Source organism: Dermacentor silvarum, chromosome 8 (genome assembly GCF_013339745.2).
Source record: "Dermacentor silvarum isolate Dsil-2018 chromosome 8, BIME_Dsil_1.4, whole genome shotgun sequence".
Lineage (NCBI taxonomy): Eukaryota > Metazoa > Arthropoda > Arachnida > Ixodida > Ixodidae > Dermacentor > Dermacentor silvarum.
In genome coordinates, this window is record NC_051161.1 from 82,789,768 (window position 1) to 82,810,192 (window position 20,425).

General features: G+C 49.2%; 1 pseudogene; it reads left to right on the plus strand.

The window, feature by feature from the left end:
* Nucleotides 1-5,607: 5,607 nt before the first annotated feature.
* Nucleotides 5,608-15,980, plus strand: LOC119461509 (sulfotransferase ssu-1-like; annotated as a pseudogene).
* The last annotated feature ends 4,445 nt before the right edge of the window (nt 15,981-20,425 follow it).

Here is a 20,425-nt window from a genome sequence, read left to right on the forward strand (position 1 = left end):
TCCATATAATTGCTATCGTAATAAAAGTTCGTTTAGTCTCGGAAAGAGCTACTTTTCTTTGCGATAGACATCTTGCCCCTCTTCTTTTTGAAGATATCTCTACCAAAGCTGAAAAGCCTCTCTATGAATATGCTCCACAGCACAGCAGTTTTGTGCTTTAGAAAAGACAATGAATGACAAGGGTTCTTCGATATCAGTGTCACGCCTTTGTCCCCACTGTTGCACTCAATGTATGCACGCAGTTGTCGCGCAGTTACACTTTCACTGTCGCCTACCTGCGAGTTGTTTAGGTGAAAAAAATTACGCGGATCCCACACTCTGTGGGAATCGAGGGACGCCAAGCTTCTCGACCAGACCACGCTTCCATCACACTCCCAATACCAAGCCACTGTTGGTTTCCGGTAGAACTGTAGAAATTACTACTTGTTGCTGGGCTAGTTGGTTCATGCGTCTTGCGGTGTAAAAGATGGGAAACGAAGCAAAGAAGCTTCGACCGCACAGCAGAGAACATCGCTCGCAACTAACTTTACTCAGACGACACGTACTATCGACCAAAAAAGTTACGGACCAAGGGATCTGACAAAAAGCTGAATATCTCCGCAGCCTCAAAACGCAGCCTGGTATTCCCATTTCCAGCCTCTACTGGTACATGCGAACAACATTGTGATGTACGGTTTTACTGGCTACATTTAAAGGCGGCTCGGAAATTTCGAATTTTCTGAGACCCCGTGTTCCGTAAACTTTTTGGTCGATAGTACCTTTCATAAAGAAAGTACCAGCGTGCGTAAACACATTTGCGCACCGATAAAAAAACAGCTAGCATTAGACTGAATTGCCAAAATACATGCTTATTCTAAGAAACACGTAAACAAGGTAAAGAATTGAATTCAATTCAATTCTGGAGTATTACGTGCCAAAACCACGATGGGATTATGAGGCACGCCGACTACGGATTAATTTTGACCACCAGGGGTATCTTTGACGTGTCCCCAATGCACGGGACCCGGGCGTTTTCGCATTTCGCCCCCATCGAAATGCGGCCACCTGCGGCCGGGATCTGATCCCGTGACCTCGTGCTTAGTATAGCGCAACATCATAGCCTCTATGCTACCACGGCGGGTAACAAGGTAAAGACCGAAAGCCATCTCGCTGTGTAAAGAAGTTAAGTCTGACAAACTACCCAAAGCCATCGGTGACTGTAAGTTTGAGTCGGACGACCCGTTCGCTGTTAATAACTGGAGTGATGTCACACAGTTTTTGCAAATGCCTTCACCGAGGTGGTTCGGCCTTGTCAGTAGATGTCGAAAAATTGTTTCATTCTGTGCCGCGTGCACAACTGTTTACCACTCTTGGGACATGTATTGAAAAAATGATGTTCTCGCTTTTGAGAGAGCTGCAGTACCTTTATTCGATAATTTTATGACTTGAATTCGCTGGAATTTTATGTTTGATCAACATTTGTTTCTCACAAAGGCAAAATTTACATCTTATGTAGAAGCATCAGCATTAGTTCATGTGTTTATCGGCTGTTGACCGAGGAATGGCGCAGGCTCTTGGCGATGCAAAAGGTGCTTAGGATTTTTGGATAAGTTGACGACTTTCTAGTGATTATAAAAGCTGACCCTAATGTGACCACCACGAACAAAGTGGATGAATTTTTAGCGCTGTTCGGACAACGAACTTTCCTTTACGCATGCGTTTCCTTGTAATGACAAATTGCTGTTCAGAACTCAGCCTCACATTTTCGTAGTGGCTCAGCTTGAGCATACTGTCCACGCTCATGCCCGCTCCTGCCGTTTGATTCGCCCACACTAGACTTGTCTAGAGGGCTACTGTCGCCATGTGTCTTGAGGCGTCGTTATAGGTAAAGACTTGTCACATGACGCAGGAAAGTTTTAACCTTCACGTCACACGGCTACGTGTGACCTCATCCGTCTGTCGTGTGTAGTATCATCCGTATGACATGGTTGCAGTAGCTGAAACCCTCCTTCAAAAATTCACGGAAAGCAGTAACCCAATCCGATAGTGGCCAACTAGTTGTCCCATATGTGTACAAAGTGGCTCACAACCTGAAGAAAGTGACTTAACAGGTACATAGTACGAGAGTCCTTCAATCCTTCAATGATGGTACCTAGTGCTTTCTCGGCACGTCGTAAGCTGACTGGCTTGTACCCACGCATTTCAGTGCTTCAGAAGCTGTCCCTCTGTGCAGGGACGTAACCAGGCGGAGGGGGGGGGGGGGGGGGGGGGGGACACCGGGTACACACCCCCACCTTCCTGCCTATGCCCATAGTAGACGCCCAAGAGGGACGTGACTGCTCACGCCTCACCGTCGGGCAACCATGAAGCGACCGAGATCGCGGCTTGATAAGGACGCTTGATGATCGCACACCTGGGAGGCACAATCAATAACGTCACTCATGTGCGTCTACTATGGGCGTCGCAGTTGCGCTCTTCGGCTCTTCAGTTTCCCTTTTCTGTGTGAAATGTGCCTGAATCCATCGTGCTGTAAAAACTGACAGCGTCAACTTCTCGTATTTCTGGAAACGGTTACGAGCTTGTCGAATGGCGCGCTTCAAGTCTTCCATTGGGATAAATCGCATGCCTCTTGTGTTTAAAAAGTTAATTAGTGTAATTTGCACAATTACTGGTCTGTTTACGACATTGAGTCAATATGCTTTTACGACTATGTCGTAAAACCAATTCAAAAGAAATAATTTATCTAATCATCGCAGATTAGATAAATAAATTTCGAGCGCATTTCGCGGAACACCCGGTATATTAGTGCCCTAAAGATAATGCGGTGAAATTCTATGGCCCGTAATGGCTATTGAAGTTTCAATGAACTATTCGGTACGGCGGGCGGACGCTGTGGCAGCCGGTGGGGGAGCACTCATAGCTTTGTGCAAACTTAGGAAGACTTGAAGAATCTCGCTGAGAATCTTGTATATGGCGCATAACAATGATGTTTTCAGCATTCTATTCATATTGTTGGTTTTCATATAATATCGACTAAATGGGCAGAAGTTCCTCTACCAACTGCAACCCCATGGGAACAAGACCAATCTAAGGACTGCTGATACGCAAAGCGTCCTTCTCTATTCGATAAACAAAGCTTTCGTATAATCTCTCTTGTGGTGTGGTCCTTGTGGCAAAACAAGAGGCTTGTCGCATTTGAGATAGGACGCGATACGTGATATGTGATCTTTCGCAAGCTCATTGATGCTGCCAGAGTCCTTCAATATCTAAAAAAGATGTATTCAAGCACTCTGCTACTATTCTTCAGACTTTTGGCAGAGTTCCAGGGAGTTCTGTAATCCCCTGCTGTTTTAAAAAAAAAAAAGCATCTAGCTTTCTCGGTTTTCTGTCATAAACACAAAACATGTTTTTTTTTTGTTTTTTGTTTTGTGTGTGTGTGTGTGTGTGTGTGTGTGGTGTGTGTGTGTGTGTGTGTGTGTGTGTGTGTGTGTGTGTGTGTGTGTGTGTGTGTGTGTGTGTGTGTGTGTGTGTGTGTGTGTGTGTGTGTGTGTGTGTGTGTGTGTGTGTGTGTGTGTGTGTGTGTGTGTGTGTGTGTGTGTGTGTGTGTGTGTGTGTGTGTGTGTGTGTGTGTGTGTGGTGTGTGTGTGTGTGTGTGTGTGTGTGGTGTGTGTGTGTGTGTGTGTGTGTGTGTGTGTGTGTGTGTGTGTGTGTGTGTGTGTGTGTGTGTGGTGTGTGTGTGTGTGTGTGTGTGTGTGTGTGTGTGTGTGTGTGTGTGTGTGGTGTGTGTGTGTGTGTGTGTGTGTGTGGTGTGTGTGTGTGTGTGTGTGTGGTGTGTGTGTGTGTGTGTGTGTGTGTGTGGTGTGTGTGGTGTGTGTGTGTGTGTGTGTGTGTGTGGTGTGTGTGTGTGTGTGTTTCTGGTGGTTCACCTTTGTGTAGCATGGGGCGTTGCAACGAATTCTCGCGATTTGATGCATTCCGCACGCAACACCCCAAAACAGGAGTGTCTCACAGCAGCTGCAACCTATTTTTTCGCAGGATATCGGTGCGATTTCTTTTACAGGCGATTGCAAATAAAACAACAAATATGCCAAGTTTAATTTCAGAGCGCAAGGTTTTTGAAGCAGCTAGCCTCATTTTTCTCTAAATTAATATTATTTTTTTTAAGTTAGCAGTAGAAAACAAGTTTCTCAGTTAACATCTGTCAACTTATAGGCGTATAGTAGCAAGATAATATCTTCTTTTAGGAGTGTTTAAACTACAAATCGACGTACATTTGTCGGGGCGTTTGTCAAAATCGTGCGATGACGATATGACCTCAACCATACCGCTTTTAGGGTACAAGCGTATTCAAACGCTTCTGGCCGCTTTGCTGCTTAAAATAATTCAACCAGCTTTACGATCGCCGATATCCACTCTCAAGAGTGAAAAGGATCGCTTATCTTGTATTGCCACCAGAGTCAGGAAAACTATTCAAAAATAGAAGGGCACAAACACGCTTCGCTGCGCTGCTGCAGGTATTTTCTTAACATAACAAGCCAATGCTTGCAGTTATAGGGAAATTGCGCCAGTTGGCCTGTGGTTACGAAATTCGGGCGCAGTAGCCAAGACACCGTGACATTTTTCTGCGTGGCCTTCGAGGTTAATAAGTTGCCGCGGCAAAATTGGCACCCTGTAGAAAGACAGGACTAAAATGGGCAAAGAGACGGCGCGGGTGCTGCTGGAAATTGTACCGGAGCATCCTTAAACGCAAAATCAATAAGTGTAAATCAATAATTTCCAGAACTGTGCGCGAGCGACTGTTGCCTTTCGAGCAGTCCGTCTAACGTGTAAGCTGCTGTCGCGCAAAATTGTTCCTAACACGGTGTTTATAATTCCGTGTTTACTGGTTCGAAACCTACGCCTGGGCTCATAACGTCAAATATTGGGTTAGTTGGTTCTGCGAGATTTAAAGTATACATCAACGCGACTTCTTGAACGAGAACAAAACCGAAGAACAGACAAGGACAAGCTCTCTGACTTTCAAGTGGAACGTGTGGACGGTAATTATACATGATGCGTTGCACCAGAGCAGACCTTAGTTGTACATGTAAATCGGTTACATTATGTAAAAGGGGTTCTTGATGATGCTGTTCATTTCTTACGACATCCCATTTGAAACGGAGTGACGACAGATAGCCACTCAGCCTGCTCGAGCTAATCAGGGTTTATGCAAAGCATTTTGTCGATCTGGCAGTCCAGACAGAAGGTGGCAGGACAGACTTTTCGCTGAAAGCACTTTGAAACATCGATTAAACATAAAAGCGACTGATTCATCTGAATAAAGTTGAGTTCTCGGCGCGCAATTATCGGTCGATTCCGAAGGTAACCGATGGCGCAGCTGCGCTTTATCCGAGCGAGGTTACAATCGAGTCATTTACACGCAGAATTTTTGTCGCTCGGAAAAGCCCAGACGGAAGAAATCTAACAGCCTCGATTGGTGGCAGCGAGGTTCGCGCGTGCAAAAAAAAAAAAAAAAAAAAAAGAAAGAAAGAAAGAAAGAAAGAAGAAAAAAAGAGAAAAAGTGCTACGCTCTCGCCAGAAATGACAACTCGATAAGGTTGTCGTCAAAAAGCTTGACAGATACGCAGCACGGTGCGACCGAAGGTTTCCGGCACGAGCTATCAATTGGAGCCAGCGCACGCGACGGATCCTTGACGCGTCGGCGACGGCGCTCGTTTCGAATGTAGGACGCCCCGGCGTCGGCGGGGGTTGGTCGGTACTCTACCCGGAAAAAGCGCTGGCAACGTAGCACGCACACTGAACGTAGACCGGCGCGACGGCCATCGTCGAGGGGCAGCTGGGGAGTGGCGGCGAGGCTGAAGCGTCGAAGAAAAAACCGGCGCATCGGTTCGTACATATATACGGGGCTGAAAGCGTGTGTTGCCGTGGTGAGTGGGCTTTCTGCCTTTTCAAGTGCATGCTGTATTGCTGTCACGTGTTTCATGCACAGCGTTCGTGCCGTAGAGTTCCCTCGAAAGTAACTATGCAGATCTCGCGTACTTTGCGAATCCAAGTCACGCTGCGAAGGTATCCTGCGGCGGCGCGCCTCGACCGCCTCTGTCACTGACTCGGTGACTTCGAGCAGGCGCTCATTGTGGATCTCGGACATGCTGAGGGTCAGAAAGAGCGTGGGCTTGTATAGACTAGACAACTGCACGGGCCGATTTTTAGGGGCGGAGCTCCTTAAAGCGGCACCCGTTCGTCCCTCGTCGTAGTCGTAGTGCGTAACCAGTCTTACGCTTTGACCTGCAAGGTGGTGCCGGTGGGAGATTTCTCCTGTGCGTTGTTGAACAATAAAAAATTCGCAGCGTGCGCGTTAACTAAAAGCCGAATTCTTCTGTCTCTCATTCCCCATTAGCAGCCATTGGCATGTTCCAGTAGGAAACGTTAGTAAAAGTAGAAGTGTAAGTGTTAGCTAAAAGCCGACTTCTGCTGTCTCTCATTCCCAGTAGCAGCCATTGTTTACCTCCAAGGTAGTGCCTGGTGAGATTTTATGAATTGCTCAATAGATGGCGTTGTGTGTCCGTATATGTATGTATACCCATATATACATATATATGTATACGTATAGTATAACCGGAAGCCGACTTCCACTTCCGGTTCCGCTTCCGTTTCCACTTACGGTTCCGCTTCCGGTTCCGCTTCCGGTTCCGGAAGCCAGCTTCCGGCTTCCGGAGAACGCTTCCGGCGTTTTATGAAAAAAAAAATTCCGAAAGTTGTGTCCGTAGCGCGGAATCGAACCAGGGACCCCTCGCTTCCGAACGCGCGCCGCTAACCACTACGCCACGAAGCGCACATAGACACACGCCCCACGATGGCAATAAATACCCAACATTAACGAAAGGCCGCGTTTCTAGCGCGTTTCTAACGCGTTTGTGCTAGCGCGTTACGGCCCGTGTAAGAAGCTGGTGTAAGACGCTGTGGCCTCTCCGCCTTACCTTCAACGCGTTTCGAACGCGCTGCCCAAGGCGGTGGCAAGTCAAGTTCAAGTCGAGGAGCGTTTATCAATACGAGGGGTATACTCTCTCAGCAGTCATGTGATGGCGTCGGCAAACGCGGTGCACGTTCCGGCATGTGTAAATGGCTGCGTAAGACGCTGTGGCCGCTCCCCCTTACTAGAGAGTACTGCACGTTTCTAACGCGTTTGTGCTAGCGTCCCCTTAAGCGGGAGATCCGATGATTCCCTCCGGAGCTTCGCCCACTCATCATCATTCACCCCGTGGATATGCTGTCATTTTTTTTTCAGCCCGGGCCCGCCCCGGCCCGTTATTACGTTGGGCTGCCCGCCCGAGCCCGACCAAAAGTTTTATAGCGAGACCCGGGCCCGGCCCGGGCCCGGAAATAATCTACGTTACCGGCCCGAGCCCGGCTCGAAACCGGCCCGAACCCAGCCCGAGACTAAAAAAGATCACCGAGCGGCATTAAAAAAATATAAAATAAAGAAGGGGAATTAAAGGAATTCATCTTGAAGCATAAATACATGTCATATGCAATTATGAACACCATCTGAGCCGTCTGAACGCAAATACCAGCGCGCGAAGTAGTACGAATGACCCTGCCGAGCAGTATCGCCAGCAGTTTCCAACGGCGCGACCTTAATGCGGCCCAAGCCACTTCTATCGGAGCGCCGCCACAGTATTTTTCCACGTCGGGCGCCTCACTGCAAAGCATGCGCCGCCCCAGCCGCTCGTCCCACTCAACCGTATTCTAGTACACTCTAGCCGAAGCGCAGCCGCGACCGGTCGTGAGCGCCGCGCATGGATGGAGTAAATCGAGAAAGAAAGCTTCTCGTTCAGCCATGGTGCAGCGTAATGCGCTGCTGCTAGGCGGCCGGTTGAGAACATGTGTGCAATCATGGATGGACGCAGTGCCATATTTCAGCCGCGTGACGAATTATCTTACCAATCATCGTTTTACCAATTCGTCTTTGCAGAATCAGCCAGTTGCGAACGCGCTTAACCGCGCTGAAAGCATTAATTACATTGATTTATGTAAGGACTACAATGGTATCCTTTGGTTTGAGGCGACTTCAGTCTTTCTGGACTTTTACATTCTGTTCAAGCAGCGCAAAAAACGACGGAAGAAGAAAAGGGAAGTACACAGGAGTAGCACTGCTAGCTTCCAGCTGCGCCGGGGCAACAGGTTTTTCAGAGTCGAGACGCGCGAGGATAACTCGCTGAACATTACATGCACACCACCAGAAAGTCCGAGCCCGGCCCGGGCCCACGTCAAAATACCCGAGCCCGGCCCGGGCCCAGGTCAAAAAGCACATGCCGTGCCTGAGCCCGGCCCGAGCCCGTGAAAAAAATTGCCCTACCCGGCCCGGCCCGGGCTTTCGGGTAAGCCTGAGCCCGTGCAGTGCTCTATAGGACTCTAGACACCCGTTTCCCTTCCTCTGCACCCGTAGTATACCCCAACAGTACGCCATCCTCGAACTGTTCAAGCAAACCTCCGAGGAACGCTATGTCCGAGTTGAGACCGCAGCTTCTCGACGAAGCTGCGGTCTTCCAAGAGCTTCTTTGGGAGCGTCAGGAGCAGGTTGGCATGCACGGGGCGGGAAACTTGCTATAGATAGATAGATAGATAGATAGATAGATAGATAGATAGATAGATAGATAGATAGATAGATAGATAGATAGATAGATAGATAGATAGATAGATAGATAGATAGATAGATAGATAGATAGATAGATAGATAGATAGATAGATAGATAGATAGATAGATAGATAGATAGATAGATAGATAGATAGATAGATAGATAGATAGATAGATTATAAACAGCCTGATGTTTGCGAAGAATGATTAAAAATCACAGCATATCCACGGGGTGAATGATGATGAGTGGGCGAAGCTCCGGAGGGAATCATCGGATCTCCCGCTTAAGGGGACGCTAGCACAAACGCGTTAGAAACGTGCAGTACTCTCTAGTAAGGGGGAGCGGCCACAGCGTCTTACGCAGTCATTTACACATGCCGGAACGTGCACCGCGTTTGCCGACGCCATCACATGACTGCTGAGAGAGTATACACCGTATTCATAAACGCTCCTCGACTTGATACATATATATGTATACGTATAGTATAACCGGAAGCCGACTTCCGCTTCCGGTTCCACTTCTGGTTCCGTTTCCACTTCCGGTTCCGGAAGCCAGCTTCCGGCGTTTTATGAGAAAAAAAAAATTCCGAAAGTTGTGTCCGTAGCGCGGAATCGAACCAGGGACCCCTCGCTTCCGAACGCGCGGCGCTAACCACTACGCCACGCAGCGCGCATAGACACACGCACCACGATGGCAATAAATACCCAACATTAACGAAAGGCCGTGTTTCTAGCGCGTTTCTAACGCGTTTGTGCTAGCGCGTTACGGCCCGTATAAGAAGCTGGTGTAAGACGCTGTGGCCTCTCCGCCGTACCTTCAACGCGTTTCGAACGCGCTGCCCAAGGCGGTGGCAAGTCAAGTCGAGGATAAGTGGTTCTTGAGGGAAAGGGAAAGGTTGGCGCTATCTTCTGCAGATAGCGCCAACCGAAAGCGGAAGTCGGCTTCCGGTTATACTATACGTATACATATATATGTATATATGGGTATACATGCATATACGGACACACAACGCCATCTATTGAGCAATTCATAAAACTAGACGTGGCTACCTACTACGACGGGGACGAACGGATGCCGCTATAAGGAGCTTCGCCCCTAAAACTAGACGTGGCTACCTACTACGACGGGGACGAACGGGTGCCGCTATAAGGAGCTTCGCCCCTAAAAAGTGCAAGAGGGAACTATGACGTTAGTGCCTGCTGGAGCTGTAAGCATTGCGGTAACGACAACGTCGGAACGATTGGCACAGTGCGTGGATTTGCCTAAACGTCGCCCTTCGCTTCGAACGGCTTTGTGACTTTGAAGTATCGGTCATTTCAACAAAATATTGCGTTACAAACGCAACAACTCGGAATGAGTATGCAGGTGCGCCGGGCACATTGCCTCGCCTTGTAGACTATGATCGTTTTGGAAATTTGGAAAGAACCTAAAGCGGTAAAATACAACGTCACAAGAATGCCTGACGCCACAAGTTTGGCGCTTAGACAAATCCCTATATCCGTCGTTCCAATGGAAGCTGTACGATCGCCGCGCCAAAGTTTCATCTAGTGTTTTTGTAGGAAATTTCGTGGTTCGTGCACTGTGTCATGCGCGCCGGCGCCGCGGTAGCGCGTTCGCTTATGAGTCCTTCCGCTGCTGAACACGAGCTCTGCACATGTTCTGATTCACTGACACAGCGGCCGCTTTCTGACAGGGATATCATTCCATAATTTCTCGCGTTTTTAGGTTTAGGCACGTGTTGCAAAGGATCCAAGGCGGTCAACATTAATCCGGAGTCCTTCACCATGGCGTGTCTTATAGGTATTTTTCACGTGACAGCAGGGACGCAGCACCTCACCGTGCCGATGCACGAACATGGCGGCCGCGATGACGTCAGTGCACCATATTATTATGCGTGCATCGTTTTGCCTTTTGACGGGGACCATTTTTCGTTGGAGTGTTATCAATTCAATGTCACTGTTATCCATTCAAATTTGTCGCTCGGCGAAACACGCGCCTGTCGAGCTTTCCTATTTCTTGTTTACACAGCATCTTGGCCTGCCAGTACCCCAAAATGGCGGCCACGCTAGCGTCAATGCAAACCGTATATACTCCTGACGTTGCTTTGGGACGTCGACCTCACCAGTCATTTTCATCACGCGCGGCGTGTGTAGCCGAGTAGACAAGCGATAGTGGCCGGAGTGTGGAGATAAGGCTCTGATGTGCGTTTAATGCCCACGGCTTGCAATTAGTACAGCCTTAACGTGCCGCCACATCCGCAATCTAGATTAATATGTGTCTGCAAAGAGGGTCTTCGGATTGTAATATGCAACATGCATAAGTAACTTGTCGAGCGTTCTGGCACATCTGAAAGCTGTCTTCATTACCTGTGACATGTTTTTGTGCCTCTGAAGTAGTGTGGCCGCAAGGCTGATGGCTCCACTGCTCACACGCGTATTTGTTGCCTGGAACCTCAATCTTACATTCTGTTATTCCGTACATACGCGTTCCGTGTGTTCTTGTTTGTACTGTGGCTTTTTGCAATTGATCTCTTATATACTATAGTCCCTATATGGGAATAAATTGTATTTACATTATCGAGGATGATCTGCGCTTTCATAGTATATCGCCCAAAGTGCCCGTGCCCATCAAAGACGCCAAACGTAAAGACACCAGTAGTTGAAAATCTGAGTTCGTAAGAAAAACACGAGGGGTCCCAACGCAGTCCACAAGAATTCGCAAGTAGTGTTCATCATGCGCGTTCTTTGACGAATGATGGTGCAGCGGTTTACATTCTTACAATCTTTTATTGCGACAGCGTGCCTTTTGGAATAAAGAAATATTTACAAGTATAGATACACGCCAGATTCCCCGGGGGAAGTCCAGCAGGATCCGGTGGTGGGGCCCCAAGATCCAACTATCTACATCCGGCGGCCGACCTGGGGATTGTCCACATCGAAGCAGGTGTTTCTGTCAGAGGTCGTATAGAAAGGGGCAAGTCCAGAGGATGGGTCCAGTGCCCACCTCGCAGACAGGAGCGCCCGACAGAAGGGACAGGAATCGCTGACGGCGGCATGGTGCTGCGCCGGCCACGACCAGGTTAACGCAGGGGTGAGAACGACACGGAGGCGTAAGCTTCGTAGCAAGACTGCTTCCTAGCAGTCTAGGCCGCCAGGGAGGTCGGTGTCACACGTTGGGAGACGTGCTCGCGTGGTGCGCCGAAGGTTTTCTTTTTCTGCGAGGAGCCGTGTCTCTGGAGAGTTGGGGGCCGATTGAAGGGGACGAGGAGTTTTGTTGTGACTTGCTTCATTCACCAAGGCTTAATTGTATGGGATGTGCATTGCCGCGTATCCATCGTACACGTACTGTAACGGAGAATTGTTCAAGTGTGTCCTGAATATCTTGCGGCAAAACGTCCGAAATCAGAACACGCCGAGGACTAGGGATGGCAGCTGAGGAATCGGTGATGATGTCAATGTGCCTGCTAGACGATAACTTGCTTTCACGACATGTTTATCCTGCTTGACCATATATGCCCGATGCAAGCTTCGCTCTGTTTCATGTGTGCACTGTATTTGGCGAAAGCTCTCGGGCCACCATGCGCGTGACCACGGCTGCTCCTTCTGGGCTGTGGTGGCGCTTCTGTTGACACCCCTGGCCGCGCATCTTGTGCAAAAAATAATACGGGCACCAGAAAGAGCCGAAAACAAGGTCGAACGATACGCAGGACATCGAACCTATCTTCATAGGTCACACAAAAGTAGATGGAGTAATGGAGATTGAGCAATTGGCGTGTGCCGAGTGCTTTCAGTTGACGCAGGACGGGAACACTGGGAGATCTTTGCGAGAAGTATTTGTCCTGCATGCAGCCAACAGAGTCAATTAAGCTTTCTTGTTTACCTTCACGTACGGAACCAAACTGGCAGCATCGCTTCTCGTACACCCTAGCAGTTGTTCGCCGACGCAAGCAGATACATGATAATCGGTCAGCTCACCGTTGGTACTGATGATGATTTGCATGATTGTGTGAGAGTGGCAATATGCGGTGCGCCTGGGGGCTTATATTCTTTTCTGCTTAAATATTCAAAAATGTGAATGTTTAGGTAGCTTGTCGGGCGCCGCGCGTTTCGTTCATTTCTCTTGACATGTTCCGAAAGGAAAGCAATTATGGCCAATGTAACCCTCATAAAATGTCATGACCCTTGGGCTTCAAGGCTGCAAAGAGTGAGGACTAACGTTTCTCACCCTTTTCAGCTTTTGAAACACCGAAAACCGGTACCACAAATAAAACAAAGACATGCGCGCTCTGACTGCGACCTCATCTAGGAAATTAGTCCCATAGAAAACGACGACTTCGAAAAAAAAAATCATTGCTCTAAGCACTGCACAACGCTCCATGGAAATGTACGGGCTCTCGACCTTTTCGCGAGATGTCACATCTGGAAGCATTCGTGAGCGCTTGCACGCATATAGGGTTGCGTATTCGCATCAATGAAGCAGCGCTCGATTGAGGCTCCGTTGCAAAACGCATTTCAAGATTTTCACTAATTTCTTGTTTTCCTGCAAGAAACCGTAACAACAGCGATGAAACCAAGGAGCTTCTGATTCGCATTTTTCTTCCTTCTTTTTTTCACCACTCATGCAATTTTGAACACAAGTCCGGGATACAAGCACAATGATCGAACGAGACAGGCCTTACTGCATGGTCGTAGACGGACACAGGCTTCCGGGTTCCTTCTCCGAAGAAGTGTATCGCAGTGGTCTTCGGTACCAGCCCGAGCCGGGTGACGTGGTCCTTGACACCTTCCCCAAGTGTGGCACCCACTGGGTCCTGGGCATCCTGAAGGCCGCCTACCAAGTCTGCAGGGGCATCACTCCAGGATCCGCCTTACTGGAGAAACTCGGGCTCGATGCCATCGAGAAGTGCGCCAGGCCTCGGATCGTTATCACGCACCTGCCGTTCCAGTTGGTGCCTTTTTCAGACGAGGCGAAGTACATCTACGTGATAAGAAACCCGAAAGACTGCTGTGTGTCCTTCTACCACCACACCAAAACCATACCAGCATACAAGTGAGTCTGTGACTTTAGGAAAGAAAGAAAAAGAGAGCTGTGTTATCTACAACGTTCAGACTCGCAGTTTTGTATGACATCTCTGCCATTTCACTAACAAGCTACGAGGTAATCCTAATAGTAATCTGCTTATCGTAAGAACCGCTGTTACATAAACTACAGTATACGCAAAATAATCGCCGCGTTCACAAAACTAGGCATCATCAGAACTTTGTTTTTGTAATACAGTAGCAACACACTTTTGTCCTACGCGTTCATTCGGCGAAATGGTATTAAAGTGCAAGCGCTAAAACTGCATGTAGTGTCAAATCTGCATCTGAACGATGGCAACAAGTTCTTGTACGCTGCTACATCTAAAATTGTAAAAGTTTAGGCCAACTGTGGGCCTAAAATACACATTATAGATACACTCGACCCCGCTTAGTAATGAGATTGGTCAATACGATTAGATCACATAGGTCTCCTATGCATACCTAGCTGCAGAAAACTACATTTTTACTGGCGCGCATTACCACTTGTTTACTGAGAAAGGTGCACCCCATATATAACCTTTTTTGGCGTCTTCAGAATCGGTCAGAGGAGGTCGCCTGCTAAAACCGCGTGTAATTAAAACTTGTTGTAGTTAGTTGTCTTTGCAACAGTGCTACCCACGCGCCTTACCTTTATATAATTGTCTATAAAGCAAATAATTCATTACTCGATCATGGCATGTGTCGCGTGCGCAAATGGCGCCTATTTCGCGCCATAGATGAGGCAATTGGAGTTAAGTTTACCCTTTCACTCGGCGTTCAGAAAGGCCTAGCTCGGCAATACGTTTGTCAATCCAAGCACGAGGAGTAGCGTTTGAGATAGCTCACTGAGCCATAGTAGGTATGATCCATCAAACGCGAACCTCTACTCAACAGGGGTTATATAAGGTCTACAAGTGTGCGAATCTTTGGAGAAATTTCACGCTTGCTCGGTTATGGCCCCCTCTGCGTTTGACACGTAGGGTCTGGAAATGACGTGAAGAGATTCGGGCAGCAAGACTAAGGAATAGCTAACCCCTTTAAACGCGGGGGAAGGTGTCCTTCTCCATAGGGAGCGCCAACGCGGGACGATCGAACCATCTACGAGAGGGGCGGGCCAACACGGGCGGGCTAGGTCGGCGCAGGGCTGTCTCGGGCGCCACCAGTATACGGGCCTCATTTCTTTATCCTAGCGTGCTGACACCCTATGCTAAACAAACGGGCCCACATACGAATAGGAAGCGAGCACGATTGCAAAATCAAACTGTAAGACCCGCACTAGCTGTAACATAAGTTAGACGTGTAAGCATTCTAATGCGTGAATAAATGTAGTCTGTGTATTTGGCTATACTTCACTTCTGTACCCTAGTGCCCATACACTCTCTGCAGCACACACAAGGCATTTCACGTACCACACTGCGGCTGCGTCCCCGATACAGGTACCCGATTTTTTTTTTTTTTTTTTTTACGATGAAAGCTGCTCTAAAAACGCACCACTACGTCATTGAGACTTGTTAAATACGTAAAACGTCGATCTCGGCAGAAGAAAACGAGTGGTAGACAGGTAAAGTATATTCGGCCATTGAACTACCATATTCTAGCTCGTATAGTTGAATTTGAGCGATTGACCGCCCCTATCTGACTTATTACCCCGCGCGTCATCTCGCCCGCAGGTTCCAAGACGGTAGCTTTGACGAATACTTCGAGATCTTCCTGGACGGGCGCACCGACTTCGGCAGTTACTACGAGAGCCTGCGCTCGTGGTACTCCAAGCGGAACGAGCCCAACGTGCTCTTCCTCACCTACGAAGGCATGCACGCCGACGTTAGGGAATCAGTGCTGAAGATAACGCGCTTCGTGGACGCCGGCATCGCCGACGAACTGGCACGGGACGAGGACAAGATGAGGACCGTTCTGGAGAACTCGAGCGTGCAGCAGCATGAAGAAGGAGTTCGCGCTGCAGTTCGTCAGGAAAGGCACCGTGGGAGACTGGAGGAACTATTTCTCGCCGGAGCAATCACGAAGACTGGAGGAGAGGTTCTTTCGCGAGATGGAAGGTACGGACATTCCGCAGCTGTGGGAAGGTGCCGGCTGGCTTCTCCATGAAACTAAGACCTGAACCGTCTCTGTGCCCGACGTCGCAAGTGTCTTGGGTGGTGACTGCTCGGACGCACCTAATCCTACTGCGGTCACCCAACGCGAAAATGGTATGCATTAACGCACCCCTCGAGATCGCTTGGTTTGTCATACCTTCATAGGTATGACAAACCTATTAAATAACTGAACTGCGGCTATGATTTCGTTATTGTTAATGTGCACTGAGTGTTCATCATTCATAATGTGCATTATTCTTAATGGACACTTGAAAGCGGCTTGGCTTATTCTTTGCATGGCACGAGGTAGATCTTTCCAGGAAGAGAGACACGGAAAGGCAGAGAGGTACGTTAACTCCAGGAGAGGGAAGGGTGAGTGATATTCTGTAAGTGACCATCTAATGGCCATGTACGTACATTTCGTCTGCTGCTGAAGTGCTGATTGGCTGGTAGGAGCGCGTGTCTCCTTCAGACGGGTAGAACGCAACAGCTACAAGCCCAGCCTATCAGAACTTCAGTAGCAGACGAAATGGACATGTCCACTAAGGGGGGCACTTACAGTAAACACCCCCCAGGAGGGAAGAGCCAGCAGCCCAGGCCGTAGGTTAGATCAAAACGCTATTTCATAAATGAATTTTAGCAAACTGGCACGGATTGCGCAGCGTAACAAACGAACTCAACACTAGACAGCAAACCTGCCGCGCGCCACCTGCTGAAGTCATCGACTGCAGGCTGGTTACCCTGGGCCCCGGCCGAACGCACCTCCCACGCACATGCGCTTGCTGCGATGTCCCGTGGCCATCTATCCCGTGGTCCTTCCTGGGGTTGACTTGTGATGCCTTGGCTACGCTTGCTCCGAGATGCGCCGAACGTCACGTGGCCGGTCTGCCTCAAGCAATCGATGAAGCATCGTCATGTGGCGCGCGCTGCCAATCCACCACTCCTATCGGCAATCGGTGGCTAGTCGGCTGATCCCGACAACTCTGACATGAGACCTCCACTCTTCTGAGCGGAAAATTTAGTTTTTTTAACAGTGAAACTGTTTAGGCCAGCCGTAAAACGTGCGCGTTTCACGAAAAGCCTGCCGCGCCGTAGCCATGGTAACCAACGACGCCGCAGCTGCCTGACACTGCGTTGCCTAGCAACCACCTCGCGGCGCGTCGCGCGCAATGCTCGGGAGAGAGAGAAAGAGAAAATTAGAGCGAGAGAGAGAGAAACAAATTGTAGCAGCACCAACGAGGCAACGCGCAGAGGTGCTGCCGACGCCAACCGCGCTTCTACATTTCTTCGCATTAGCGCCGAACGCTCGCGATGTCCATGACTAGGGTGCCTCGATGCCAGCTGGGCATCGAGGCACCCTACCCGTGACTGCAGCGGGCGTCTCTCGCGGCGGCTCGGCCCTAAGGTCCCTGTACTTTTCAAAGGTAGCGCAAACTCCTCCTCTCCTCGCCGTTTCCTCCTCGCCCCTCCCTCTCGGCCGCCATTAGTGAGCGAAGCGCGCGGCTGCTACCGCCCGCTTCATTTCGTATCGCCTGCGGCGCGTTGAAGCATTTCCTTGAAACGCGACTGTTCTGGGCGCATTTTCACAAGGCTGTTCGTACGTAAGATATCTACGTAAGATATGTAGTACCTTCAATTATTAGTAGAATCTCCGTCGCTCAGACGGGGAAAACGAAAGGTAGCTAGAACGAGTTAAACGCAATCCTAAGCAGTCTTTACTACTGCTGATTGTTTCTCGGAATCGAATGGTGTTCTGTTTGCCTGACGCATTTACGAAAACAAAGAGCTACATCAAACTATGCACACTACAACACGGGGGAGACATTTATGTGCTAAATACCCTCAACGTGTCTTGTTTTATTTCCAAAATGCATCCGCGCGCTTTTGTTTCCCCCTCAGTTATATGTCTTGGTCCCCGTATGCGCGCGCTTTCTGCGTTTCGCTCTTTAATTGGCGACTCTTCCATTATGCTCATTTTATGAGAAGTCATGCTGGTATTCATATTCCCAAAATGCGCCCTTTTGTTCGCTGCAAAGAGTACCGGGACTCTTTTTTTTTTCTCAGTGGGCTGATGGTGAACTCGCGAACGCACCCACGTTCCCGCGTTCATCACTAACTGGGTTAGAACAGCGATCAGAACCTCCCTCAGTAATGACCTCCCTCGGTGGCAATCAAATTTCAAAAGCCTACGCTCACGTACAGCGCACATGTGTCCTGGTGTTTCTACGCTCTCTAATGGCGCCGTTTTCCCACGATAACGAAAGCCGCGCCGGTTATTCGTCACGTGTCAAGCCTCGTCCAATGGGAGAGCGGAAAGCGGCGAAGAAGTCAGGGGAGGGGTAGAGGGCGGGGAGGAAACTCTCCTATTTGAACAATGGTTTGCGCTACCTTTGGAACATACAGAGATCTTACTCGGCCCAGCTCCCATCAGCTGCGCGCTACTGCGCATGCGCCGTGACGTCATCCCGGCGTTCCGTCTACTGCGCGCCGCCCGTACACTGTGCATAGCTTTCGCCCCACTTCCCCTTAAGTGTGCTCGGACTGCAAGTGATTCGCGAGGCGTTCCCCGATGCCACGGACCACGAGGAAATGCTTATACACTTCGTATAACTTAGCATCGCTTGACATTACTTTGTGTAACTTAACATCACCCGTCGCGGTGGCTCAGTTAGCTAAGGCGTTGCGCTGCTGAGCACGAGGTCGCGGGATCGAATCCCGGCCGCGGCGGCCACATTTCGATAGAGGCGAAATGCAAAAACACCCGTGTGCTTGCGTTGTAGTGCACGTTAAAGAACCCCAGGTGGTCAAAATTAACCCGGAGCCCTCCACTACGGCGTGCCTCATAATCAGAACTGGTTTTGGCACGTAAAACCCCAGAAAAAAAAAGATAACATCACTTCGTATAGCCATGACCAGCTAGGCACCGATCAGCTCCGCTGTGTCTTTAGCCAGCTACCCTGACATTTTTTTTTTTAACAGCGAAGCTGTTGAAGCCAGCCGTAATTTGTGGTTCGTATCAAGAAACTGCCGCGCCGTAGCCATGGCAACCAGGAGGAGGAGGAGACCAGGTGCATGCGCACGCGGTCTTCTCCTGGCCAGCTTCCTCCCTTTCCGACCCCCGCCTCTCTTCTCTCCGCGGCGCGCTGAGCCAGGAGAAAAAAAAAAAAGGCTGGCCGATTGATATCGAGCGTCTAGCCTCCAACGCGTTCGGCGTCGCAAGCTACAGCGTTTTTGGCACTGAGCCAACCTTGGTCTAGCCTCCAACGCGTTCGGCGTCGGCAAGCTACAGCGTTCTTGGCACTGAGCCAACCTTGGTTAGCCTGCCTGCGTTTCTGGCATGCCAGGAACGCTGTCGCTCGTAGGCGCCGAAGCGTCCAGCGCTAGTCACGCGAAATGTCGCGAAAGGGAAGGTACCTCCGAAATTGATCGCTCGAGAACACCTTCCTACATGCGTAGTTAAATTAAACCAAGTTAAGACCTAGCAGCAACCAAGTTAATCCCTAGCAGTAGCAGCCGTAAGACTTGAGGATCGACAGTTTTGCTGTGCCTAAGCTTTGCACGATCGAGTGCGAACTTGGCCGGGTTTTTTTTTTTTTTCGTTCTTTTTTTTTTCTGAATCAGACACATTTCGAGCACCCAAAGACGCGTCGCGAACGCGTATTGCGCATGCTGCTGCTTCTGTTGACATTGAAACGTACAGTCTCTGCTTGCATTGTGCACCGCTTGAAAATCGTTTTATTCATTCGAGACCCTCGCAATGAATAAACGAATCTGGCAGCATTGATGTCACTAGGTAGCATGCGAGAGCTATTAGCGACGTGCCTGCTCTTCCAGTATCACGTGTTACGTGACGTCATCGGGCTAAAAAGGATGTTCCACATGCGCACACCATGGTTCTGAGTGGCGCTGGCTAACACTCCTAGGGCTAGATCTAGTAAACATAAATAACGAAGTTAGTGGACGAATTCATGGCCGTCCCCGTAGCACAATTGGTAGTGCAACGCACGCGTAGTGCGGAGGTTGCGGGTTCGGCTCCCGCCAGGGACTAGTTATCTTTTCTTCCACTTTCATTTCCCTTTTCTTTATTTTCTACATTCCAATTTCAACCACACTTAATTTCCCCGATGCTTTCCATGGCTTCATTGTCTGTTGGCTTTATGTGGTCATGATTAACGAAATCGAGCCCCGCGGTACCCCCTTCCTCTCTAGAAAACAGGATGGTTGTATTAAAGGGGTACTGACACGATATATGCGCGTCTTCTCCTTGCTGTCTTTTTTCATTTTAAGCGAAGCTTTATAGGCTCACAAGTGTCGGCGGTGGTGGTGACGGCGGCGGTGTCACGCTGATAAGTGGGCCGATCCTGGCGATAGTGCAGAAAGGGTCCAAGCTTAATGGCACATACCAGGGACAAAAAAGAGAGAAAAAGAAAGAAAAGGGGAAAGGGGAAGAAATAGAGAGAAAAATATAGGAAGAAATAGAGAGAGAGAGAGAATGAGAGAAAGAGAGATAGAGAACAAGAGACAGCGAGAAAGAGAAACAAAGAAGAGAAAGAATAAGAGAGAAGGAAAGAGACAGGCAGAGAGAGAGGAGATAAATATAGAGAGAGAAACATTGAGGAAAGAGAGAGAGAGACACATAGAAAATCGTCACGAAGGTCAG